The sequence below is a fragment of the Mastigoproctus giganteus genome, chromosome 8 (genome assembly GCF_048544385.1).
Source record: "Mastigoproctus giganteus isolate SK-2022 chromosome 8, ASM4854438v1, whole genome shotgun sequence".
In the NCBI taxonomy this organism is placed as follows: Eukaryota; Metazoa; Arthropoda; class Arachnida; order Uropygi; family Thelyphonidae; genus Mastigoproctus; species Mastigoproctus giganteus.
The window spans coordinates 219,805,032-219,832,945 of NC_143582.1; the positions used below are offsets into that span (position 1 = coordinate 219,805,032).

The 27,914-nt window shown below is 39.7% G+C and overlaps 1 protein-coding gene across 2 annotated transcripts in view; it reads left to right on the top strand.

Moving 5' to 3' along the window:
- LOC150082308 (globin-like) overlaps positions 1-27,914 on the top strand; it is a 186,313-nt gene that overhangs the window by 33,520 nt on the left and 124,879 nt on the right. The gene's annotated exons all lie outside the window — the stretch shown is intronic.

A 27,914-nucleotide genomic window follows, 5' to 3' on the forward strand; every position in this document is an offset into this window, starting at 1 on the left:
GATACTCACATGTAGGCTGTTTCATAATTTTTTAGAAACTACAAATGGTGCCACCTAGTGGTGGACACCAGAGTATTTTGGATCACCTCTCAATTCACTGATTTTAAAAATTAATAATGCCCGCAAAATCTAATAGCTTCCCTTTATTTTTTACGTCTTATATGGTTTGGTCACCAATATTATAATAGTTTATTAAAGATTTAACCGATGCAACATTTTCAAACTTTTGAATAATTTCAAGATTTTGTTCAACTGAAAGTACAACTCTTGCTTTTACCCATCATTTTCAGGATTTCTAAACAAAAAGATATTTACTAAAAAAAATTTCAGCACTCCTAACATAACACAACAATCAATGTGACGCACTAAAACAAACTAAACATTTGTTCTCTTTCTATTGTTTTTTTGAGTGGCGGGTGTGAAGAAGATGGCAGGGGTTGCAGGATAATAGGTGCATCATCTCCCAGTCACAACTTGTAATGCTGCTTCTTGCTTATTTATGACTTGCAAAATGTCTGTTTATACCTATTCTATTTATTACTTGAATTTTATAATTTCCGGTGGATATCTTTTTTACTTTGGAGTCTTGAAGTGTCCCAGTAAATTGAGTCTGCTGTACAGTACTGCCAGAAATACTGTCACAATGTGTTACTGCATGTAGCCTCAAAATAAAAAGACAAGAACTCAAAACTCTGTGGGTTTATTGTTGAACACCTAACAAATGAAGCAACACAACACTCATTCAAAATGCCCCCCTTGTATTTTACACAAGACCTCAAATGTTCCAGCACAACATCTAGCATCAACATCCAGTGGGAAATTGGCCACAGCATGCTCCAGTGATCTCTTTAGGCTCTCCAATGTGGCATACCTTTTACCACACACCATCCCTTCCGAACTAGCCCACAAACGGTAATCAAGTGGATTAAGATCTGGGCTGGCAGGAGGCATTTGTCATGCTTGATGAACTCAGGCACATTCTCTGTCAGCCATGTTTGGGTGACATGGCTTTACCATGTGGGCAGGCGCTAAGTCCTGTTGGAAGATACAGTGCTGAAGAGAGTCTGATTGAGGGGTCTCGCATGCAGCTCCAGAATATCATTTAGGTACATCCTTGCACTGGTTTTCACCCCCTGAATACAAAAATGCATCTTTATTACACCTTTGTAAGACTCCCCACCGAACCATCACTGATGCTAGATGATAACCCCATTCAACCCTTTTAATGGCCTGACATGCCTCTGCACAGCTATGGGCATACACCTTGTCATTTTGATGGTTGTAACTCTCAGTAGTAAAAATCTTTTCATCTGCGAAGAGTATCTGTCAATGCTTACTATTCGTGTACCGACGCTGCAGTGCCTCTGTTGTACAAAGGGTACTAGGAAAGTTTTGCAATACAGCTTTGTTTATTTAATTTTTTCAAAGTAATTTCCTCTACATTCAATACACCTCTCCATCCTCCGAAACCAATCTTTAAACCAGTTCTGCCAAGTTTCACTAGGGAGTAAAGCACACTCGTTGTCCCAAGCCCGTAGAAGGTCCTCATCACTGGAAAACCGCCTCCCTTTTAGCTTCATTTTCACATGCGGGAACAGTGCAAAGTCACAGGGAGCAAGGTCTGGACTGTAGGGAGGGTGCTCGAGAAGTTTCAGTCCTGTCGTGGTCAAATATTCGGTGCAGGCTTTGGCGCGGTGAGCTGGAGCATTATCGTGATGAGGTACCAGGTGTCCATTCTTGACTTTGGCCGCAGGTTCTTCATAGATCCAATGACTTTAGGCAGGCATTGTTCAGTATACCACTTAGCTGTGACTGTCTTCTGCGTGTCCAAAACGACACGTTCCACAATTCCACTCGATTTTAAAAATACAGCTATCATTTTCTTCTTTACAGATCGGGATTTTCTGACAGTTACGGGTGTGTCGTCATCATGAAAGACCCAAACTTTGTTTTGAGCCTTGGTCGGCAGATCGTAATAGTACAGCCAAGTCTCGTCACCTGTCACGATGTTGTTCACATACCGAGATTGTCCCTTATCAAACTTTTTTAACATCTCCCGGCACCAAGTCACACGTCGTGTCATCTGCTCTTCAGTCAGTTGATGCGGCACCCAGGGAGAACAAAGTTTCTTCACGTGCAAATGATCTTGCAGAATCGAACGAATTGCTGGTGCATTTAGGCCCAAAGTATCCTCTATCTGTTGGTAGGTCACTCGCCTGTTTTCGTCAAGCATTTTCCTCACAGCAGTAACGTTTTCCTCCGTAACTGACGTTCGTGGCCTTCCCGGCCTCTCAGAATCCTCCAGAGTGAAATTTCCCCTTTGGAATTCTATATACCACCTGAATATCGTTGTACGATGTGGACAATCATCATCTATTGCAAGAGTCATTTCTTCTAAGCACTGGTCTATGGTTAAACCACGCACGAAATTATACCGCAAAACTGTCCTTATCTCATTTCGTGACCACGATGCCATCGCAAGCACTTTACACTCTCACTACTAATGAATAACTGAGCCCATCGACTTGGCGCGGCGGCTACTATGCACGTATGAACATGTCTCAACATGCAGCAACAAGCAGCTTCCTGTGATTCATTGTTGCGTCATATTGAGACATGTTCATACGTGCATAGTAGCCGCCGCGCCAAGTCGATGGGCTCAGAGCTGGAGTTAGGAACTATCCTGTTCTCCTGCGGTAGGCACTACTGCTCCAGTTCCTGTTAGGAACTGTCCCTTAATGCTGTCCTTAATTCCGTCCTCCACCCCTTGGGTGGAGGATCCAAAGCTCGAACGGACCTTTCCACAGCATCCCAAAGATGCTCTACAGGGTTCATGTCTGGTGAACGGGGAGGCCATTCCATGGTGGCAAAATCTGAACATGGTTTGAAGAGAATTCTTCAAACCATGTAGTAACAATGGCTCTGTGGGGAGGTGCACATCCTGCTGGAAGAGTCCATTATCCTGTGGGCATACGATGACCATGAAGGGATGCAGGTAGTCTGCAAGGATTGACACATAACCTGGACTGTTCAGAGACGCATCTAGATGTACCAGAGGTCCCAACGTGTGCCAGTTAAACACACCCCAGACAATTACCGACTGTCCACCTGCCTGAACAGTTCCTTGTTGACATATGGGTAAAGCTTTGTGAGGTTTCTGCCATATACACACCCTCCCATCCAGGAGATGCATCTCCAAGGTCCAGTGCCGATGTTCATTTGCCCAGTTGAGGCATAGCGTCCTGTGTCATGGTGTTAACAACGGGACTCTGGTTGGTTGGTGGCTAATGATAGCCTAATGGTGTTAGTGGCACCTCCCTCATTCAAGTTGGCTGAAAGAGACTGTCACTCTCTGGTTGGCTGAAACAATGCGAGACAGATGTCGATGGGTACATTCATCCGCCACATTTCTTTGCCCACATCGCTGTTCACGATGAGATGTTATTTCGGAACTGGTGTATTTCCAATACACTCTTGATACTGTCGAATGGCGACAGTGCAATTTCTGTACCACCTACACAATAGAGTGACTCGTGCATTGGGCACCCATTATCATCTCTATTTCACAGTCTGTTAACTCACTATTGAATAACTGACATTGTTAACTGACATTGAATTCCTGGCTGCGGGAATCCAGTGTACCTTGTGGTGTATTTAGTGGGATACCTACCTAGAAACAGGTAAGCCCACCTTTCGTCCGGATAAGGGCTGTCACACTGCGAGGCATTCAGCCCACTAGTTCACGAAAGCATTGCACAGGTACTTCCATCCCTGGTATGGTTGTTCTTTGGATATACGAAAGAGACTGGTGATCGCAGTAACTCTTCAAGGTGACATACCAATGCTTGTTTGTAGCCCTTTTCATACTCATACAATTCAGTCGAAGGCACCTTCTTGAGACGTTGTTATCAAGCATGCAGCTATAATTGGGAAGTTTCTTCTAGTGGTGATGGTTCGACGATTGTTGTTGAGAGATATGTTCGCAGTCTTCACTAACGGTACCGCAGAAAGATCGATGCCTTCATTTCTCGTGTGCGCCTCAGCTTTTTGTCTGAATATCTGGCCTACATGAGTAGATGAGGGGAAAGAAAGCCAGACACTTTGGATAAAGCCCTCTTCAGAATGCTCAATACGTTTCAAAGCGCCATTTGTCAAAACTTCTGATATAGCTTTGTTGGTTGGAAAGCCATACCTCACAATGACTAACATAGATATATCAGGAGTTTTGGCAAATGGCGCTTTGAAACATGTTAGAAACGGGCAATCCTCCCATTTCTAATACAGGCATCTTGAGTAGATTTTGACAAAGAAATGCTCCTTGCTCGAAATATTACAACTGACAAAAATATCTTGAGTGACAGAGACAGTTTTATTATGCATTGAGCTGAGCACTGTTATATTCTCCAAATAGGCCTCTGGGGTTGGGTAAATTCATAATATAATTTTAAGTATTTTTCGCCAACCATATGTTGAAATGACAAAATAAAACGAAAGCCAAAATTTTGATAACTTTATAATTAAGCTTACAATAAAATACTATTTACAGTATAAAACAATTAAAATACCAGGTTAAAAGCGATAAAATATCTGTAAAACAAATAAAATATCATAAAATACAATAAAATATACCAGGTTAAAAGCGAAAAAATATCTGTAGCTTTCTCAACAGTATGCTTTTTACTTTACAGTGCAACTTTAAATACCCACAAGTTCACGGCACATGTCACGTGATTCGATGGCACGTGCACTGTTGTCGTGCGTGTCAGAACCGGAAGTGGCTCGGGAGCGTGTCAGGTGGAATCGTTAATCCTCTCTAAGGATCACTGCCTCAATGAGGGGATGGATACGCATACCCCTGTCTCTATTAATATTGTTCTCAATGGAACTAATCTGCAAGCTCTCGAGCCACTTGTGGTCTCAAAACCTATGTGCCCGGTCAATGATAACTGCTTCGTCCGGGGAGATATGGTGCTGCTTCTCCCAAAAGTGTTCAGCCACAGCGGATTTTCCGTAGTCCGCATTCCTTATCGCCTTTGTGTGGTCCCCAGACGATCCTTGAGACGCTGCTTTGTTTCCCCCACATAACATTCCCCACAATCCAGGCACGTAATGCTATAGATGACCCCACTTGTATTTTCGTTTGAAATGGGGTCTTTCACCTGTGTGCATCTTCCGACCTGGAAGCTGCACACAGCGCGTCTGGTAGTTTCATAATACCCAAGCTATATGCTTGGTTAAACCCGGATAATAGGGAATGTATGCGGTGGCTATCGGCGTAAAAGACTCACCTCTCCTCTGGGGGTAGTCACACTTCAGGAGATCCGCCGTGACGCACTCATACTCTTTCTTTCTATCCTCGGAGGTACTACAATGTGACTTTGCCCTGTCTGTTAGTGCTCTAATCACACTGTTCTTGTGATGGTTGGCCTGAGCTGAATTATAATGTGAATATTGGGCTTTACACATGGGTTTTCTATAAACCTTTGTCTTTAAACATGGGCCTTCTCTGTAGACCAACAAATCCAAGAACGGCAAAGCCCCTCCTTCTTCTACCTCTGAGGTGAATTGTAAGAACGGGGAGAAGCCATTAAGAAAATTTAACACCTCATCTTCACTCCCCTTTCGAATAATTGAGAACGTATCATCAACGTATCTCTTCCATGGACGCATAGGGAGAACCATGTCACTAAATCTAACCTCTAGCTCCTCCATAGCCAGATTAGCTATAATCGCACTAATGGGGGAGCCCATAGCTGCATTGTGAACCTGCCAATACATAGTGTCGCAAAACACCATGGTGGTGCTTGAGAGACATAATTCTATGCCCTTACAAATATCTTCCAAACTTAGTTGTGTCCTACTGCTTAAGGTGGTATCTCTCTGTAGGGCCATGTGTGCACATCGCCCACCATGGTCAATTGGAATACATGTAAACAGAGATGTCACATCAAAAGATGTCAAAATTTCATTTTCTTCTATACGCTGCTCTCTTATAAAATGTACAAAATCCTTGCTGTCCTTAACACTAAACTCGGAAAGTCCTACTAACGGTGACAACAGTTTGGCCAGGAAACCGGATAGTGCATATGTTGGACTGCCTATAATGAAACTATGGGCCGGAGCGTCCATGGAAGAGATACATTGATGATACTATTTAAAGTTGCACTGTAAAGTAAAAAGCGTACTGTTGAGAAAGAAGGCGGAGCCTTCAAAAGCTACAGATATTTTATCGCTTTTAACCTGGTGTATTTTATTGTATTTTATGATGTTTTATTTGTTTTACAGATATTTTATCACGTTTAACCTGGTATTTTAATTGTTTTATACTGTAAATAGTAATTTATTGTAAGCTTAATTATAAAGTTATCAAAATTTTGGCTTTCGTTTTATTTTGTCATTTCAACATACGGTTGGTGAAAAATAATTAAAATTATATTACCGTTATATTCGTTCAGATTGATTACATAGAAACAGCTGGGCACAGTCATTCCACTTCCTCTCTTGAAAGTAATCTAGATTGAGTGAGAGCTTTTGTCTTCATTTAGTTTATCTCCGTTGCCTATTTTGGTGAGAGCTTCCGAAAACACATTTTACACAATTGTCTTTTTCCACCTTAACTTTAAACCTGTAACTACAGGGTTTTACAGTGTCACAAACCTTAATTATACCTAGCTCCCGACAGTGGAACCTGCTTTTTGATGCTCTGCATTACAAGTTGAATCCATCCATATCAATAATCATGCAGATCTTTAAAGCATCACCAACACCACATTCAATTCCCTAAAAGAAAAACAATGGTTATTAATAACAATTGTAGTTTTCTTTCAGTTATAGTAATTTATTACACATAACATAAAAGATGGTGACAGAATTTCCTTCTTTATGTGATGTTTTTATGATCATGCAAAAACCCAAATATCTTGTGATAAGCAATTTATTTAGTTTTAACATTATTTCTTACACTATTAAATTAAAAAAAAATAACTCGCTCATACACATTTTATAAAGAATTGAAAACAAATTTTTCATTCATCTACAACAAATGAATTTACAATTTATGGATCTTGGGCATTGTTCCACAGGGTTCTTCCGTCTTAACGTGTATGCTTGCCTAAACATCGTTCTCTATGAATCACTGAGCTTCTGACAAGGCTGCACGCTAATATATGTTTCCAGAAGGCCTGGGTTTCAAATGAAAGTCAAGTAGTTGGATTAGGACAAAATCTTGCACCCTCAAACTCACTCAGATTTAATTAAGAGTAAGCCCGCAGCATCAAGATCGCGTTGTGATAAACCCAAAGGTTCTCCTTAAGTTGAACCTTCAGCCCGCATAACTCCAACTCAAACTCTACCCAATCATTATATAATTTATTTGTATCAGAGAATTGTCACAAGGCAAAATGATCAACAAAACATGATTTATTAACACATAAGACATGTACACGAGTACAATTGGACTGGTCAATAATTAGAATAATTGGTATGTGATTGATAGGTAAATTAACTGAATGCAAGCATTATCTTGCTGATAGCAGTATTACAGTTTTGTAATGTTCTTCATGTGGCTTTTCCACTAAGTCTCTAACATTGATTCACCATCGCTGATGACAGATATGTCATACAATTGTTCCATTAATTGAATACGAATACTTCTGTCAACATAACATACTGCTGTTCTAAAGCTAGAACAGGGTAATATATTTACTCAATTGTATAATTCGTATTTTGACAACTAGATTAATAAGTCGCATTATCTATTAAAACTGAGTACTAGGAAGTTGTTACAACAATTGTTTGGGTATATTTATGAGGAAAGATGTCTTGTAATTGCTTTAAAACGTGTGTAGGTTCGAGTTTGGGGTAATTTTGAATAGTTTGTCTTTAATCAACAATAGTTAACTTACCCGAAAAACTCCGTGCCGCTTCAGGGCCCGTGTTTCTCTTCCCGAAAATCATTTTTTGTTTTTAACACACAAAATCCATAGAAATCTTCTTACTCTTTTACTGGTCTGTCTTCTCCTTAGTCACACCCAAACTTTTTGTGTCCTGCTTTCCCCTTTTCGAAATATATATCTCTGCATCCCCTATAAGCTTCCTATGACTTGTTCTGAATCTCAGGAGTCAATAAGGGGGGGCGGGGGGAGAATAAACCTTAGGACCTGTCAGCTATTGCGAATAGAGACTACTAAAAAATGAAATGTTATCTGGAGAAAGCAATACGACATTTGTACAGGGCAGTTTCCGTCGTTTTCCAGGGGGGTTGTCAGAAATAAATTGATACTGTACCATGCACGGAGTGTCGAAGTGACAGTTAATGTGTTTATCAGATTCTGATTACACGAGGAAACATGTCGCCTGTCCTGCTAATTTTCCTACTACTGCCCATAAATCACCTTCTGCCCTCTTCTTTCTTGGGGATATATAACGTGTTCGACACTTGCCCACACACAGGAGAACGGCCTGACGTCATTGACTGACTAAACGCCTAGGTGGGGTAATGTTACAGTGGGCGCCTCCCGTGGGGCGATGTTGATTGCGTGGGCAAAACTGCTACACGAACGCAGCTATCTCCGACGGAGCGACGAAGTCCTAAGTATAAAGGCTGTGGCAAAAGTAAAGGGCGTCTTGAGGTACTGAATACCTCTTAAGGGCAAGAAAAAAAAAAACTAGAAATGAAAATGTTTTTCATAGCATTATTGCTGATGAACATGTTCTTTTTTTAAACATGCAATACACACTGGTATTTTACAAAGTTCACAAATTGTATTAACTTTTTTTTGCAGCATAATCAAGCATAAGGAGTTCCTTTATCTCTGACCAAATTTTTGTAACAATTGCTGCACCTCTTTCATGTAACCCTTTTCCTTCTACTTCCTTCAAGATACGTCTCATTTTTGATGTAGATGGTGCAGGCTCTGGTATTGTTTTTGGCGTATTGCTTTTTTCTTTTTTTTTTTTTTTCTCAATTGTTCGTGAATTTTGAACACATCAATATATATAGAAATTTTTTAATTTCACATCTGAATTAAGTAACTGAAGCAAAAAAAATTATTTACAAGTTTATTTTACAACATAATTAACAAAATTATTACCTATAAAACACTTGTTTTGATGTCAAAAAAAATTTTGTCAACCACATATAGTACTCCAAAGAGCACCACCGTGGTACAGTGACAAGCCTCACCATTGGGAAGTAGAAAGTGTAAGCCGTAATCCTTTCTACCCGCAACAAACATATGAATGTCTGAAAACTGTGGGCAGTTGAAGATCTCTAAATTTACACATGGTATTCCCAACTTTTGTTGGGAATACCATGACGGTCATATAGAGCAAGTCTTGCTCTATATGACTGCCCTTGTATGCCACCATATACGAGTATTTATCTGTTGATCTGTAAACATTGTACATTTTTTTGTACAACTTCTTCACTATCACATTCTATCGGCTCACGATATCTGGGATGTAGAATGAATCCATGAATAAAGGATTTCGCATAATTTTCATTTCTTGAATCATTTTTTTCCTCCTTCACTTTAAACCTGTAACTACAGTGTTTTACAGCATCACAAACCTTAATTATACCTAGCTCCTGTCAATGGAACCTGCTTTTGGAAGCTCAGCATTTCAAGTTAAATCCATCCATATCGATAATCATGCACATCTTAAAAAGTATTACCAACACCACATTCAATTCCTCAAAAGAAAAAGAATGGTTATTAATACTCCAAAGAATGTAATACTCTAAAGACCACCACCATGGTACAGTGACAAGCCTCACCATTGGGAAGTAGAAAGTGTAATCCACTATCCTTTCTACTCACAACAAACATATACAGTACTGTGCAAAAGTCTTAGGCAGGCATTGAAATCCTCTGTGGGAAAAGAATTGTGTAGTATAAAGCAATAAAATCAGCTGAAATAAACAAAACATTTATTGTGGATCAAAGTTAAATTACAACAAAACAAATATGAACGGTATTTTTAATATTTCGCATATCCACCTTTTGCTTGCAAAACTGCTGATATTCTGTTAGGATACTGTCTTGAAGTTTTTGTAAATATTCATGTGGAATATTGTTCCATGCATCAAGCAGAACATTCCACAGTTCATCTGCTGATTTTGTGTCTCTTTGTCAAACTCCTTTCTCAATTTTAAATTTGCTACTGTCTTTGTCTAGTCTAATAAAGGAGGTGGCATTCTCATATATTTTCTTCAAAATCATAATATACGTGGTATCTATGCCTTGTCTTTCCAGTGCCCAAAACATTGCCTTACCTTGTATGGAGTTAAATGCCTTTTCATAATCCACAAATACCAGGCATAATGGTGTGTTATATTCATTTGCTTTCTCCATTAGCTATGATATTAAGTAAAGGTGATCCATAGTTGAGAATCCTGTCCTAGAGCCAACTTGCTCTTTCGGTTGGTTCTCATCAAGTATTCTTTCTAATCTGTTAGTAATGACCCTTGTGAGCAACTTGTAGATGTGGGATAACAAACTAATTGGTCTATAATTTGCAATCTCAGATTTATCTCCTTTCTTATTCAGCAAAACTGATTGCATTATTCCACTCCTTAGGCGTCACACCTTTTCTAATGCTTTTTGTGAAGAGTCTTGCCAGTTTTTGTGTCACATCTCTTCGTCCCAATTTTAACAACTCTACAGTAACTTCATCTTCCTCCGAGGTTTTCTGATTCTTCATTTTCTTCAACATATGTTCTACCTCGTTGGGAAGAATATCAGGTATGTTGTATGTGTTACTAATTTGCGATCCATCTTCCCCACTGCTGGCATCATTCCCTCGCTCCTTGTATAATTCTCTATAGTAGTCTTCTGCTATTTGAATTATGCCTTCTCTGCTATTTATAAGTACACCATTGCTATTCTTCTGTTTCAGTATCATTTGTCTTTCTGTATTATTGCTCATGGCTGCTGATTTAAATCCTTTGTTTTCCCTTAATGCTTGTTCTACTTTTCTTGTGTTAAATCTTCTTATGTCCTCTCTGAGTCTCTTTCTAATGGCTTTGCATAACTCAGTATACTCAATTTTCTCCTTGTCAGTGTTTATCTTGGTCTTCATTTGTTGCCTTCGGTTCATCATAACAAGTGTTTCTTGACTAATTTTTTCTTATTTGGATTTCTTTTTCCCTATAGGTTTCTTGGGCTTTATCACTTTCAGAAAGTTGTAATATTCCTCGTTGATATCTTGGTCCTGAGCAGTCTGCAGAAGCTCAAACTTGTTCTTAAGTTTCAGTACATACTGCTTTTTCTCCTCTTCAGTTATCTCAAAAACCTTCATATTATTTACTCAAGTCAGTTTTTTTTTCGTTTTCTTTTCCTACATCTATATCAAGTGTGCATCTTACCATTCTGTGATCACTTCCAACATTTACCTTATTCAGGATGGTAATATCATTCACGATATATCTTCTGTTAGTGAGGATGAAGTCGATTTCATTAGTTGTTAATCCATTTGGACTCTTTCTGTTCACCCTTTTCTTGAAAAAAGTGTTCATTACTGACAATCCTTGAGATTCTGCAAATTCCACAAGTCTTTAATTTCTTTCACCAATTCCAAAATTTCCTATAGTTCCCCTTTCTGTGCTGTTTTATCTTTTTCCAACCTTTGCATTGAAGTGGTCATCATCATGGCTCAACGTTGGTGCATAAATCATTATAACCTTTAGCTTGTACCTCTTAGAAATCCTGAGTATGTCTTGACACCCTTGGTGATGTACTTTTGAATTCCAAAATGTTGTTTTTTATATCTTTATGGATCAGAAAGCCAACTCCACCTTCGCTCCTTTCACTGTTTCCATTAGTGTACAGAGGATTTCCACTTGATAAATTTGTAAGTGATTCATTTCTTCTTGTTTCAGCCAAACCGATGATACTCCAATTCACATTTTCTTGTTCCTTTTCCAGCTTTAATATCCTTTCTTCACTGATGAGCGATCTTACGTTGTAACGGGCCAAGTTCAGTTTCCGTGCATGGCAGCCTGGTCATACCCATCTTAACACCCTCTGCTTCCACTCTGATCCTCTTTGCTGCCGTAAAAGGGGAGTGAAAGCCGCTGGGGACTGAGGACCATTTGTTTCGTCATGCTGTCATGTGCTGGAGGGTTTGGTCTTTTCCTCTTCACGCTGACCAGGCATCTTTAAGAGAACCACTCTACACGTTCGTTGCCACCTAAGTGACGTAACAGGGCTTACCATCGAGGTGTGCATGAGTGGATTTTAGGAAGGCAGGCCAACCGGACTTCTCCTAAATCTTCTGTAATAGAGAGATATTGGATCCATCAGTGTTTTAGACTGCATGTCTGATAACATACAGAATACCTGTTCCCCTCTAAGCCCCTATTGATAATCATGCAGATCTTTAAAGCATCACCAACATCACATTCGTTTCCCTAAAAGAAAAACAATGGTTATTAATAACAATTACAGTTTTCTTTCAGTTATAGTAATTTATTACACATATAACATAAAAGAAGATGACAGAGTTTCCTCCTTCTTTATGGGATGTTTTTATGATCATGCAAAAATCCAAAAAAAAAATTTCATTTGTGATAAGCAATTTATTTAGTTTTTAACATTATTTCTTACACAATTAAATTAAAAAAAAAGAACTCACTTGTAAACATTTTATAAAGAATTGAAAACAAATTTTTCATTCATCTACAACAAATGAATTCACAATTTATTGATCTTGGGCATTATTGCTCATGAACATGTTCTTTTTTAAAACATGCAATACATGCTGGTATTTTACAAAATTTACAAATAGTATTAACTTTTTTGCAGTGTAATCGAGCATAAGGAGTTCCTTTATCTCTGACCAAATTTTTGTAACAGATGCTGCACCTCTTTCGTGTAACCCTTTTCTATTCATCTTCTTCCTTCAAGATACATCTCATTTTTGAAGTAGGTGGTGTGGGCTCTGGTATTGTTTCTTGACATAGTAGTTTTTTTTATTTTTTCAATTATTCGTGAATTATGATCAAAGCAGTATATATTTATTTTTTTTTTAATTTCATATTTAAACCAAGCAATTGAAGCAGAGATTTTAATGAACAAAACTGTTTTATTGACTATAATATTTGCTCTATTAGTTTGACAATTCATGGTGTATTCAATATTAAGAAAAAGTGGGTGGGACATGCTGTATGAAGTAATGAAATTTTTGGATATGGCGTACATGTGATAAGAATATACCCAGATCCCTGACATAACGTGGCTTCGACAATACTCCCCGTATACACACTACTCGGACTCCCTCCAGTCACTATCTGGCAGAGTAGAGGTAGCAAGATTATACACTAGCTGATCAGGAAGCCTCCTAGACAGTTACCAGTAGGTTCGGCCCGGTGTACTAACTAGCGGCTGGCCTGCGAACACCGTTTTAGAGCTGTACCCTCGAAATGTAAGGAATATTGGATCTCGCCACGACGTTCATCATATCCTCAAAAGTCATCAATCATACTGCATGATGGAAGAGATAGGGAAGGGTTGACCGGAACTTAGCTCTAGAGACTAAACATGGGTTCCACCACTTCAAGTCTCCAATAAGCAAAGTTGTGGTATTTCACCGGTTGATGAGAGTCATCTACCACCTAGTACTGCCTGGTAACATAGAGGGGCGGCATGTGGTGTGGGCCCCACACCTCGACCCCTGCTTATGTTGGTTCACACCTGGGTGGTCACCCACCATGTACTTGTGCATGGAGGTTATACCCAGGATTACTAACAGTCCCACCATCGTGAAGGTGCAAGCAGAAGATTTGGCTGTCACAGACCGTCCGGACTTCGCCGAAATTGGGTCCACTTGACTTGAGTGTCACCCGAATATCAGTTCCATCAGCGTTTTAGACTCCCAGGTAGCAAGTACAGCTTGTCTGGCATATCTGAGAGAATGTCTGTGACAACCTCAAGGACCAAAGCTTGTGATTTCCTGAAGCATTACTACAAGCTATCAGCGTCACTTGCTCCTTATTCATTTTGAAACCTGGGGCACACATTTCTTGTGTAACGCCGCCTTTTCTCTCCGTTATAGCGCGGGCATGCTGTGTAACTTTCACCAATATCCATACAACTTTCAAGCATGCTCAACACTAAAATGAATGTCCAGAGAGTCAGGTTTTAATATGATCGTCTACTAGTTTGAATTAGGACATAAACCTCACGTGTTCTTCAATCTTATTCGTGGAATAAAATTGGCAACATCGGAGGGCGCTGTGTTCTCCACTCCGATTCCCTATTGAAATAACAGAGACTCGAGAGTGGCCGCAAATAAAGGTTCTTTCTTAATTCGGATTCCGTGGTCCGTGTGTAACCAGAGAACGTCATGAGGCAAAGTTAGCAAACAAACATGGTTTATTAAACAACAACATTACATAACAACATTACATATAAACGTACAATAAACTTAATATAATAGTATCTAGTATCAAGATAACTGTTAAGTTAGTTTAAGGGAAATTTGGTTGGTACATTAAGTCTGTGTATCTTCATGTAGTTAGGCAAAACGGTTCCTTTTCTTTAAATGATAACATAGATATTCTCCTATCTTCGTGTTAAGTGAGTAGCAAAGGTAATTGCTGGGTAAATAATAGAACACAATATGGTATCATTTAGATAATATTACTTTACAGTTACAATCACATCAAAATACATCTTGAAGCTTACTTTAATGAGAAGAAAGGTGGGTATAATATGACTTACTATCATATACAATTCTATTGATTAAAATGGGATGAACTTACCGCAAAGTTCCGAGCCACGTCGCAGCGAGGACTTCATTATCTCTGGCATCATCTCGTCTCTCTTCTAATCGGGAAAATACCGCTCTCTGCCTCTTTCTTCTTACTGCTCTCCAATCAACTAGACTACGACCACTGGACCACGACTACTGGACAGCAACTCGACAACTCTCTGACCAACCAACTAGACAACTCCCTAGACTTAGACAACCTCTCCTTTGTTCTCCATCTCTATATATAAGTTTGTCCCCTTTCTGCTTTTCCCTCTCATATGCAGGTGTTCATTTAGACGGCCAGGCAAAAAGTGTTTTTGCTTGACACTTTTAGGACCTGACTCACCCAGGGACGATATTTATGAAGGGGCTTGCATATTCGTGCAGGGTTGCTTTGGAGAAGTTTATGTGACATACACCTCTCCCCTTTTTAGTCTCCCCACTACCAAACATTCTTCTTACAAACATTTTCCAAACATTCCAAACATTACTCTTACAATAGTATGACTCTTACTCTCTGCAGAGTGTCACATCTCACTCTCTCTTTTTTGTAAACATGCGTCAGAATGCTGCCTTGGGCGAATACTGACCACTCTCCGCAAGCTGGCGGCACATGACGGGGCGATACTGTTTCACTCGCACGGCGTCACCTGCACACCACGGGGCAGCGACGCAACCTTCTCCATTGGGGGAGGGAGGAAGTTTTACTTATACAGGCCGTGGCAAAGTATTGGCGTTACCAAGGATTACTTATTAAAGAAGTCCAAGAGGTAAAATAAAGTTATTTTACACACCTTTACCCCACCAGAAGATTTTGCGCACGTGAAAAGTTAATTTCTCGTGCTCAAAATTTTAAAGGGGTGTACGTACTCGTCGAATCGAGCATGGAGTTCTTGGACTAGGGTAAAAAAACCACACATTTCTTCTCTTACATAATTGGGTTACTCTTTCTAATCTAAGTAATATCTAAAATCAATTTATAATAACTTGTTATGTATTAAGATGGTTATCTAAGAATAATTAGTATCAAAGCAATACCGTTATATTGTTTTCACATAAATAATTAACACAAATGTTCACGTGTTTCTGGGAGTTCAATGTTCTTAGATGTATCTATGAATGTCTCTTGAATTCACTATTTATACATTATCATGTTTACTGCATCACCTTCTTCTGTTTGTGACAGTTGATTCAGGATAAGCATAGTCTGGTTGAAACTGTTTAACACTGGAACGGAAGTTCTTTGAAGGTTTCTTCTCCTGGTATGCTGGAGACGTAGCTAGTTTGTGACACTCGTCATTTGTTGTCATTCAAAATGGTGATACAACATGAAACAAAGGAACACAATATTAGTATCTGCCCTTATTTCTAATATAATTTGCCAAACATATATATATTTGTTATTAAATATACAACACATTACCACCAATATCTAAGAACAATCCATTATATATGTACTACTATCTAGTAACTTGAAAAGTTATATATTTTGATTAACTATCATATTGATTAAATATCCCTTCAGATATATTCTCAAGGTTTGATAGCAAAACACACAATAAATGCTTATGAGGGTTATATTATGAAAGAATTAGGTAACATACTTAACCCATTTATAAAGCAATGATTTTAGAAAGTGCATAGTTGATATCGACAGGTGCTACAATGCTGCCGATTATTCATACGATTAATAACATAGACAATTATCTTAAAACCTACTTATCTATCTAAAAAAAAGTAATTTCTGCATACATATGATTATTTTTTTTTCATAATATATATATATATATATATAGATATATATATATATTTTTTTTTTTTTTTGATATATATATATAAGACCATTTAATACATAGCTGGTCAACAATTAAATTTAAGCAGTATTAAGCAATTAGATATTGGTTACTAAATAGCCAAAAATACATGTTAGCTACAATAGGATAATATGGTTATAGTCAATACAATCTGTTTGGAGAGAGGTTTTCTCCCCATTTTTTTTTTTCATTTACTAAGAGATCCCCCTGGGATACTCCTTTACATCAGTCCAGAGAGGATCACTCCCACCATTCAGTTGAGCTGGTCTCACTCCGCAGCTGGATCAGGCCCTCGGATTCTGCCCACTGAGTGAGGACACCGACCGAGTGGACCGCGCAAAACTTTTCTTGGTGACCCCAAGGGCATTTAAACTGGTGATTTCTAACCGCAGGGAGACGGTCTTGAGCAGGGCAGGAGAAGTCTTTGATGTTCAGGACGGTCTTGAAAAGAAGCGATTCACGGAGAAGCCGTGCCTTTTCTGACCCATCTGTGAGAATCACAGGGTAACTTCTCAGGAGTTGAGTTAGCCGAGAATCGAACTCCGGGGAAAAGAGGGTTCCTGGCTGGAGAAGGAAAGCACAACCCTGACCATCTGCCGTAATGAAGGCAAGTTCTTCCACTGGCCCTGACTCCTGAATATCTTGTGTAAAACGAGCGTCCAAAAATGCCCAATTTTTGAAAGGCACTTCGAGCGTCTCGAAAGGGCGACTCGTAGTGGCAATCTGGGATGGGGTAAGCTTAATCAGTGTCGGTCTAGCATCTTCAGCGTGCTGCTCAGGGACGTGACGGGGAAGACGACCTTCTAAGGAGCTGTCGTCTACACGTTTCCTTTTGACCACACGCATTCTTGCCGCCTCATGTCTTCGGCAGTGCCTGGCAAGTTTCTTTGGCGTCAATACCAGCTGTGCCGTATGGTCTTGGCAGGTACTCCGAGAGGGGGAAGAGAGTGCTGCATCCCTCCAAAACCAATTCAAATGAGTGCCGAGGAGGGTCCTCAGGCAACTCAACACATACACCCATAACTTGGTTATTGCTGAAACTGTGAGTGGGAAGAAACAAAGAGAAATAGGTGCTAAATTAATCTCTCTTTTTTTTTTCCATTTACTCTTCTCATTCCTTCCTTTTAGACAAAAATTTGCTTCATTTATACTTCTGTTCACCTCTTATGTTGGAATCAAGCGGAGGACATTTGCTGTCATTTACTCTTCACATTCATACTATCCATTTACTGTTCACATTTTTAATCTTCTTTCATTCCTCTTCACACATAGAATTTTATTTATTTAACTAATATTATCCTTATTTATTATTATTTGCGAAAACAAGCTAAGCATGTCGAGACAATAAATGATCCTAATAAGGCCATAGAAAGGAGCGTAATAGGTATTTTAATCCAAGAAATGAGGGCTCCATCAATTAATTGGTGGAACCACACTGTCCATGGCGACAGTCCTGATGCGTAACTTGCTATGTGTGAAACTTGTGAAAAGTTTGGGTGGTTTACTTGTAATGCTGGGTCTTCTAAACAGAATTCTATGTCCTTACAAGCTGTAATAGTTCGTGCGACTAGGCACAAGTTCTCATTATGACATTTGATATCGGTCTTGAATTGAATAGTGTATGTACTTGTTTCTTGAGTTAACTTAACTGATCTTGTGGCCACTAATATGCTTTGAAAGTTTACAGAAACTGTTCCAGAAAGACATGTCGAAAATGCTTGAAAAGTAAGTGTAGCCAGTGTATCACATGTAAAACATCCAATCGGTTTGGTAACCTCGTCAACAAACTTTGGACAAACTGTGTGTGTTTCCAAGTAAAATTCGAATCCGAGAAACGACAAGTCTAATGTTAATGGAGCTGATTGCAGCATTTTTGATGTAAGCCTACCAGAAGGCTCAACCTCTAGCTGATGAGAAATTTGCGTTCTAGGGAGCTTATTAATTTTGCTGGCTACCATTTGTTCTAAATAAGACTCGCTTTTTTGACAACGGACTTTCTCTTCATAGTATTGACACTGTATCATTCTGTCATCAAAAATAAAATGTTTTGACACACTATAATTCGCTTGTACGTCACCAATCTCTCCGTATTTTGGTCGAGATACCAAAGCTGCTTGGTCTAGGTAGGCTTCAGTACTATCACCAACTCTCAGAATTAAATGATGTTCGAGAATGTCGGTGGGTTGATCAAATGCTCCTAGAACTTGAATTTCAATGTTATTTCGTGTGATAGCGAAATTCTTTAATGACAACGTCTCAACAGTTGCATTAGCGTGTGATTGAACTTCCACTATGTATCTACAAGTAACTCCTTCAATCTTTCGGACTTCATACACACGTGTAAACAGGGCTGGCTATCGATAATGAAACAATTCGAACCACTATCTCCTGCAATGCAATTTGTAATCCCTGGCCAACTCAAGGATTCCTTAGTCAACGCCTCAAAAATATAGTCAGGCATACAATGGTGGCCCCAAGCGCAGTAAGCATTTTGTGGGCAGGCCACTTGACTAATCAGATGCAATTCAGTAGGAAAAGTGTAATACATCCGTTTCGTTTGCCAGTGGCACTGTACTTGTTTAAACGTCAACTGTAATTGAAAGAGTTTGATCAGTGTCGGAAACAAACCACATACATTGTTTGTATTCCAAATTTAATAGAGTCACACGGACTTTCGTAGAGATTTTGCATGGTTGAGAGATGTGTGCTTGACATTCCTTTATCTTCGCATGTAAAATCTGATGGTTAGTACAGGTTGAATCAATTACAAGCATAAGTGTTGACAAGTATAAGAGAATCTGTAAGGGTGTGACTCTTACAAGTGGTCTGGGTTCTATGGGAACATGTTCTCCTAAATACTGCTGCATTCTTCCTGTGGTTGTCCTAACCACTGCGCCTGCAGAAAGGCCTGCCAGGCTCGTGAGGCGCCAAGCAGTTCTAAACATTTTCCACATAACACTAACAAGTACAAAAAATCCCTTGACTCTTTGTACTATTGATTTGATGACCAGATTAAAATACCAGATGATTATTACTGCCATGATACCCAGTATCATGTATACTGTATAAGTAACAAAGGGTGGAAAACAGTGTCGGCTGTTTATCACCTCCCAACAAAAAATGCAATTCATTCTCTTACATTCATCCCTTCCTGTCAAATGTATCGTACCTTGTACCACTTTACCTTGTTGGGATACAAAAAGAAACTTTAATGGTCCTGGAGCTAACAAGAACTCCCTTGGTACTTCTGCCTGCAAAGGTTCCTTATCTATTACATACGTCCGTTCGTTCCCAAACTTCCTGATAATCAAGGTACCTTTCTTTAAGGTGGTGAAAACTGGGTCGGTAAACATAACTTCCAATCCTTGCTCTTGGAAATTTGCTTGTTCGTCAGCTAACATATGTCTTCCATGTCTAATCCGATCCAAATTCTCCATTTCCGATGTCAAACACATTCTGTAAGAAACAATTGGTGGATTTCTAACAGTTTGCGCACCGTATTCTGCTAGCCAATATGTTTCAGCCGCTTGTCTTTGACATATGCATGATGCTTGTTGATTACATTCGGTTTCGAAACAGTATTTGATACTACCTTTACAGGGCTCTTTGCTGCATTCGCAACTCTCTTCTCCTTTCTGACATTTATAAATGACAGAAGTGCCATTTTCTTTTAATGACTGTTTCAACATAAAGTGCCCTGGTGGGATCAAAGAACCATTTTTAAGAAGAATTCTGGATACTCACTGTTTAAGGCAATTTCCACAATTGGTAATAGAGCAACTATTCTGTGGAATTAATTTACGCAAAGACAGGGAGGTTTAGTCATTTCACAAACATATGCTCCATGTTTCACTTGGCACAGTTCAACATCAGCTTTACAAAATCGCAGAAATATTCCTAAGATCAACAATCTCAACAGAAATCTCAGGCTGTCGTAGTACCTGTTCCAGACCTCAATCTCAAATCTAGGGGATAGAGAGCAAAGCAATCATTCTAGCATACTCTTCTCATTAGTCAAAAACTAAAAATTTTATTTATTTATTTTTTTTAATCTCTCCAAGCATCTCTGAGGAGACTTGACCAATTAAAACTCTTGTCATCGTCCTGTGAATCAACCCTTGACGCAAGTGGTCCAAGCATCCACTGTAACGTCCTTTCAGCACCACCTGGTGGTTCATTTTGATCAGGACTACTAAGGTCTACAAGATTCTGCTCTTGAGCTTCATCACTCTGCATCTCTACTTCAAGAATGGGATTATTCTGTTCTGTTTCCTCTCTTTCACTGGGAACTGATTCAGGAACTAACACTTCATTTTGTGGTGGGGGAGTGATAGTCACAACATGCGGAGTATGAGTCACTCGATTTCGGCTACGCAAGTTGTAACCATGCGTCTGTGTTGGCACTTGGGTAGCTTCAACTGATTTATCAGCCAGAATATTTTTATTCCTACTTGGGAGATTCCTTAAGGGAATGGATACTGGCACAGTTGTAGGCCGAACTGGCCTTGTTATGGCCGGCCTAGGGTCTATTGGTGGGATTAAATCACAAGCTTCCACAACAGGTTCGTCAAATATCCAAGTTTCCTTAGGCACTGTTTCTGTACAAGTTTCTTCCACCGGTTCATTATCTTCAGCTTCTACTGTCTCTTCAACTCTCAGTTCAGGGAAAACTTTTCGATCAACTACCTTTGTCAATCGATCCACATGCACTAGTTGCTTGTCTCTTGGGTTGAACAAATTCTGAATCTCAAAATTTACTGGCGAAGTTTGGTTGGTTACACGGTAAGGACCTGTACTCAAACGAGCCAGTTTCTTTGTTGCGCCTACCTTTATCTTAGGAGTAAAAAGGTAGACAAGACTTCCCACACGAATATTCTTGTGTACAGCTACTGTAGCTCTTCGTTCTTCTTGTTTTTGCACTGCCTCTTCCAGATGTTGGGACACAATCTCATAGGTTCTTCTAAGACGTGCACACATTTTCTCAGAATAATTTTCCAAGGATGCATAAGACTGTTTTTCTTTCGCATGCCATAAATCAGAAGGCAACAGTAAGTCTCTACCATAAATTAAAAAGTTAGGCGATTCCTGAGTAGCACTATGGGTTGCTGCATGGTACACAGCTATCGCCAGTGGTGTCATTTTGTCCCAGTCTGATTGAGCCTCATTAGCATTAGTAGAGGCATTTGATGCAAGAAAGCAAGCTTATGCAGCATCAGCCAAAAAAAAAAAAAAAAAAAAAACCCACTTCACCCCTCTGTTCGTTCAAAATACCTGTCCAGCTAAGCCTTAAACTTATTTAGGCTATCAACCTCCACCACAAGGGATGGAAGTCTGTTCCACCAACCAACCACCCGCTGGCTAAAGGCAAATTTCCGCACGTCTATCCTACATCTGTCTTTCCTCAATTTGAATTTATGCCCTCTCAGGTGATTTTTCTGAGCTAGAGGAAGAATCCCATCAGCATTGAGCATGCTTAAACCATTCAAGGCTTTATACACTTCTATCAGATCACCTCGCTGGTGCCTAGTCTCCAGACACTGTAATTTGCAAAACTTAAGCCTTTCTTCGTAAGAGCACCCCTTTGTTCCATTCACTAATCTTGTTGCCCTTCTCTGTACTCGTTCCAGCAGCTCTATATCCTTCTTGAAATGAGGCCTCCAGACCTGTATACAGTACTCTGTATCATTTATGACATGTGACAAAATATTTGCTAAGGTGCGATTTAGACGTTCGACTTTGGCATTTGTTTGAGGATGATATCGAGATGTATGGATTTGATGAATGTTCAACCTCTCACACACTTGTCGTACCAACGAGGACATGAAATTTGTGCCCTGATCTGTAAGAATGTACTTAGGAATTCCATGCCTAGTGATTACATTATTAATAAAGGCTGTAGCAACTTCATCCGCTTTTTGAGTCTGGAGTGGGACCACTTGAGCATAACGAGTAAAGTTGTCCACTGCCAACAGCAAATACTTGTTTCCTTTCAGTGACATGGGAAGAGGTCCTAAAATATCTAAAGACACCCTCACTCAAGGGGCGTTTTCGACTGGGACTCTCATCAGAGCCGCTTTAGCTTTAGGATTATAACCCCTACGTTCCATACAAGATGGGCATGATTCAATATAATTCCGGATGTCTGCGTACATGCCTGACCAGAAAAAGTCCCTTTTGACTTTTTCCAGTGTCTTCTGTAACCCTAAATGGCCTCCAGAAAGTAAATCGTCATGGCATGATTTTAAAATTTCCCCCTTCAGACCTTCTGGAACGACTAACTGTTCATTTGGGTCTTCCCGGGTGTTTCCAGGGCCAGACAGAGTATAGTGGTATAATAATCCATCATTACTCATATAAAAGGAATCTGGCACTCTTGTCGATGCCTAGAGTGTTCCTTCTAGCGCTTCAATTAATTTCCGCAAAATCAGATCTTCTCTCTGTAGAGTTTTGATCAAAGTTCTGGTTTGATTTTGAGGAAAAATCACTGATTCCTGATTTGCCTCTGTTGATAATGGAGCGACTACCTTCGTATTTCTTGGTTTCCTATTCCTTTTTTGTGTCTCATCTTCCTCTAAAACCGGTCTAGAAAGAAAGTCTGCATTTGAATGCACTTTACCAGGACGGTAGATAATTTGAAAATCGTATTCTTGCAACAACATACTCCAGCGAGCTAAACGGGGCGATGGATTCTTTAAATTAAGCAAAAAGCTCAACGGTTGATGATCCGTTATTAATGTAAAATGATTTGACACTAAATAAGGCCTAAATTGCATGACTGCAAAGATTATAGCCAAGGCTTCTTTCTCTGTAGTACTATAGTTCAATTCTGACTTTTTTAACAATGTGGACGCATAAGCTACTGGCTGTCTAGAATTCTCATCCATCTGTACTTCTAAGCATGCTGCGACACAATATGAAGATGCATCAGCAGATACGACAAAAGGTTTGGAAAAGTCAGGATAGACTAGCAAAGGTAGTGTAGTCAAAACAGCCTTTAACTGATCGAAAGCCTGCTGCGTTGAGCTGTTCCAGACGAATGGTGTTTCTTTCTTCGTCAAATTTGTTAGAGGTCTCGCAATCTCCGAAAAATTAGGAATAAACTTCCTGTAAAACCCTGCCATTCCTAGAAAAGATCGCACTTGTTTTGCATTCCGCGGGGGACGCGCATCTCGAACGGCAGCCACGTTGTCTGGATTGGGGCGAATACCTTCAGAATTGATTAAATGCCCAAGGTATTTTAATTGTTCTTTTAGGAACTCACATTTCTTAGGTTTTAGCTTAAGGTCGTATTCTCTCAGACGCTGGAAAACCTTTCGCAGCTTCAAAAAATGAGAATCCAGGTCGGATGAAGAAATAATTATGTCGTCGAGGTAAGCGAAAATCGATTCTTCCCCGAGTCCATGAAGCACTAATGATAAGGCTTTCAAAAGCGACGTAAATCCATTCTTTAATCCATGCGGCATTCGAGAAAATTCATATAAAGATTCTCCAGTAGTGAAGGCGGTTTTGTGACGATCAGCTGGGTGCACCTCAATTTGGTGGAATCCGCTTCGCAAATCAAGTGAAGTAAAATAACGCGCTTGTGTGAGATGTTGAAGTACTTCACTAACATTAGGGAGAGAATAATTATCAGAAAGAATTTTAGAATTTAATTTTCGAAAGTCCACACACATCTTATAACTCGAATCAGGCTTTTTGACTAGAACTATTGGCGCTGCGTGTGGGGAATGGCTTGGTTGTATGATGTTGGATTCCAATAGTTCATTTACCTGCCTTCGAACTTCATCTTTTAGCAAATATGGAACTCTATAGGTTGTCTGTTTGACCGGTGTATTATCAGTCAATCTAATCCTATGCTTTAACACCTTCGAATTTCCTAGCTGAGCTGGTGATTTAGCGAAAACATCTCTATATTCGTATAACAAATCGGACAGTTTATGCCTTTGATCATCTGTCAAGTGATCGAGGTCAAAGTCTTGCAAAGTCACAGGAGATGTAGTTTTCTCATTAGCTTTCTCACCTGTAAAAACAACTGTATTATCCCTAACACCCTCAAGACGCAATTCCCATCCCTTTTGGAAGATGGAGCGGCTCGGGTGTCAGATTGGCAACAATAACAGACACTCTGCCATCTGGACCTAATCTGTCTATTGAGCATTTAACTGCCAGGTCATCACGACTTAAGTTAGAGTTAGGTTCTGTCAAAACTAACTGTTCGGCAAAAGCAGCAAGATGGTTACAAACAGCCGTTACTACTTTTTCTGATGAGGCGGGGATCAAATGTTTACCCGTTAATTTAGCTACCGACGGTTTTAAATTCAAATACTGGTCTCTTACGCCTTTCTCCTCGCTACCCTCTTCCCTTAAGCAAATGTTCAATGGGGCAGAGTGTATAATTCCCTTACTTAGATCTATGGTAAATGAAAAACGTCTTAAGACATTTAGTCCTAATATCGAATCGTAACGTCCCTTAAAATTACCTGAAGCTACTAAAACACTTTCTTGGAAAGTAGCATCATCTAACTTAAAATTCGCTGTAACCTCAGTATGAATTGGAACAATATAGCCAGAAACTCCGGTTATAGTTAGGTCTGGTGTTCTCGAATTTAATGACTTCCCATGCTTAATTTTATTATATAAATTTGTACTCATAAGCGTTATACTAGCTCCTGTGTCTACTAGAAATTTAGCCGGAACACCTTGAATAAACCCACTAATTAATGGCAATTTGGAATCATTATCTAATATATATACCCCTTGTTGTACGTGTTTACTACGGGCATACGATTTAGCGACTCCGTTTACATTTTGTTGCAATGAGGTAGTTCTATAACATGAAAAACTCTATTTGGTGCAGGAACTGATCTTTGTCACATATATCTCTCCCTATCTGTTTTTTTTTTTTTTTTTATGAGAACCCCAAACACGAGAGGTATTAGAACCTATAGTACTTAGTACCGTGCTTGGGTTTGAGGTTAAGAAGATGAAAGAAGATATTTGTTGACATTGGACTTGAACTTCTGTAGATTGTAATTTTCAGGAAATACGTATGAAGGAAGGTTGTTCCAGAAAACGGCAGTTGAATGAATAAATGAGGAAGATGAAAAGTTGGTTCTGTGGGTTTGAAGTTGGACAGTAAATGGATGTTGGCTGGTGGCGGCACGTGTTCGGACTGTTTTGAAAGAGAGAGCAGGAATTATAGAAGCCAATTCAGAAGAACAGTGCCCATGGAAGTATCTGTAGAAGAGGCATGCAGCAGAAACAGTGCGTCTATGAGAAAGCGAGTGGAGAGACTCTGTTAGAGATGAATCATTAATTAACCTAACTGCCCTCTTCTGAATGGAATCAAGAAGCTGGAGAGAGGTTTTGGGGGCACCACCCCAGATATGGGAACAATATTCCATGGCAGGGCGAATTTGCGATTTATACAGAGTGAGAAGCTGTTTGGAAGAAAAGTAACGCCGAGAGCGAAAGAGAAAACCAAGTTTTTTAGATGCAGAGGAAGCAATATTTGTAATGTGCTTGTGCCAAGAGAGATTAGAAGTCAGCGTAATCCCCAAAAGAGATATATCATTTTGCCTAGAAATCGGAGTGTCACTAAAGATAAGCATAGGAGAAGAATCCTTTTTGCGAGATATAAGACAAGACTGAGTTTTAGAAGGGTTGAAATCAACTAAGTTGTCTTTGCCCCACTGGAGAATTACCTGAAGATCGGCATTTAAGGAATTGGTAGCAGATTTTCGAGAAGTTGAAGCTGATTGAGCAGGACAAGGTTTCTCAAAGTGGAAAGTTGAATGCAATGTGCTATCATCGGCAAAACTATGGATAGGATTTCCAGTCAATGGAAGAAGGTCATTGATATACAAGAGGAAAAGAGTGGGGGAAAGAACTGAACCTTGGGGGACACCAGCATTAGTGGAGAAGTTAGTAGACAGAGAGCCATCTACCATCATCCTCAGTGAGCGATCAGAGAGAAAACTGGATAACCAATTACAAAAAACAGTTGGCAAACCATAAGATGGAAGCTTGTTTAGAAGACCTTTATGCCAAACACGATCAAAAGCCTTTGAGATGTCAAGAGCAACTACTTGTGTTTCACCGAACCTTTCCATTGCATTAGTCCATAAATGGGTAACATAAGCCAGAATATCTCCAGTGGATCGACACTGACGGAATCCATACTGGTGATCGTTGATCAGACGGAAGGTTTCTAGGTAGTTTAAGAGTTGGCGGTTAATTGATTTCTCCATTACTTTAGAGAGAGTAGAAGTAATTGCAATGGGACGATAATTGGATGGGAGGGATTTGTCACCCTTTTTAGGAACTGGCTGGATATGAGCAAATTTCCAAGCAGGAGGAAAAACACCTTTGGAATAAGAAAGTGAAAAAAGGCGGCAGAGAATAGGAGTAAGTTCAGGAGCACAGGTTTTGAGAACAAGTGGAGAAATACCATCAGGACCTGGAGCTTTCTTAGCATCAAGATTCATCAAAATCCTTCTGATATCCTTTTGACGGAAGACCACAGGAGGCATTGAATGGAGCGTGTTGGGAATGGTGGGAGGTGTTTTACCAAGATCATTAATACATGAGCTGGAAGAAAAATGGGATGCTAGCAGGTCAGCTTTATCCTTGGCTGAAGTGGCAACAGAACCATCTGGTTTGGACAGGTGGGAGCAAAGATGGGCAAAAGTTGCGGCCAATAGCTTTGGCAAGAGACCAGAATGCTCGGCTACCATTAGGGCAAGAAGCAAGTTTTCTACTCTTAGCCTGTTCAAACTCTAGTTTGGACTGGTTAATAACTGCTTTGCAACTGTTGCGAGCTTTGGTGTAGGCAGAAAATGAAACTGAAGAATTAGAAACAAGCCAATTACGATATGCAACATTCTTCTCTTGGACAGCCTTAGCACATTTATTGGAAAACCAAGGTTTAGATAAAGGACGAGATTTTAAAGTGGAGTGTGGGATAAAGGATTCCATTCCTGCAAGAATAATTTCACTGACACGATCTGAGCAAACGTTGACATCAGAAGTTTTGAAACAGTAATCCGACCAAGGAAAAGAAGAAAAGAAGTCTCGCAGATCATCCCATTTTGCATTCTTGTAATGCCAAACAACACGTGGTTGGGAATAGCCATGAGATAAAGGTTCCATTGGAGAAAAGACAATCACCAAGTTGTGATCTGAAGTGCCTAAAGGACCTCTCACTTCAACCGTGAATGGGACAAAGGGGTTCTCTTACGAAGAAAGGCTTAAGTTTTGCAAATTACAGTGTCTGGAAACTAGGCACCAGCGGGGTGATCTCATAGAGGTGTACAAAGCCTTGAATGGTTTGAGCATGCTCAATGC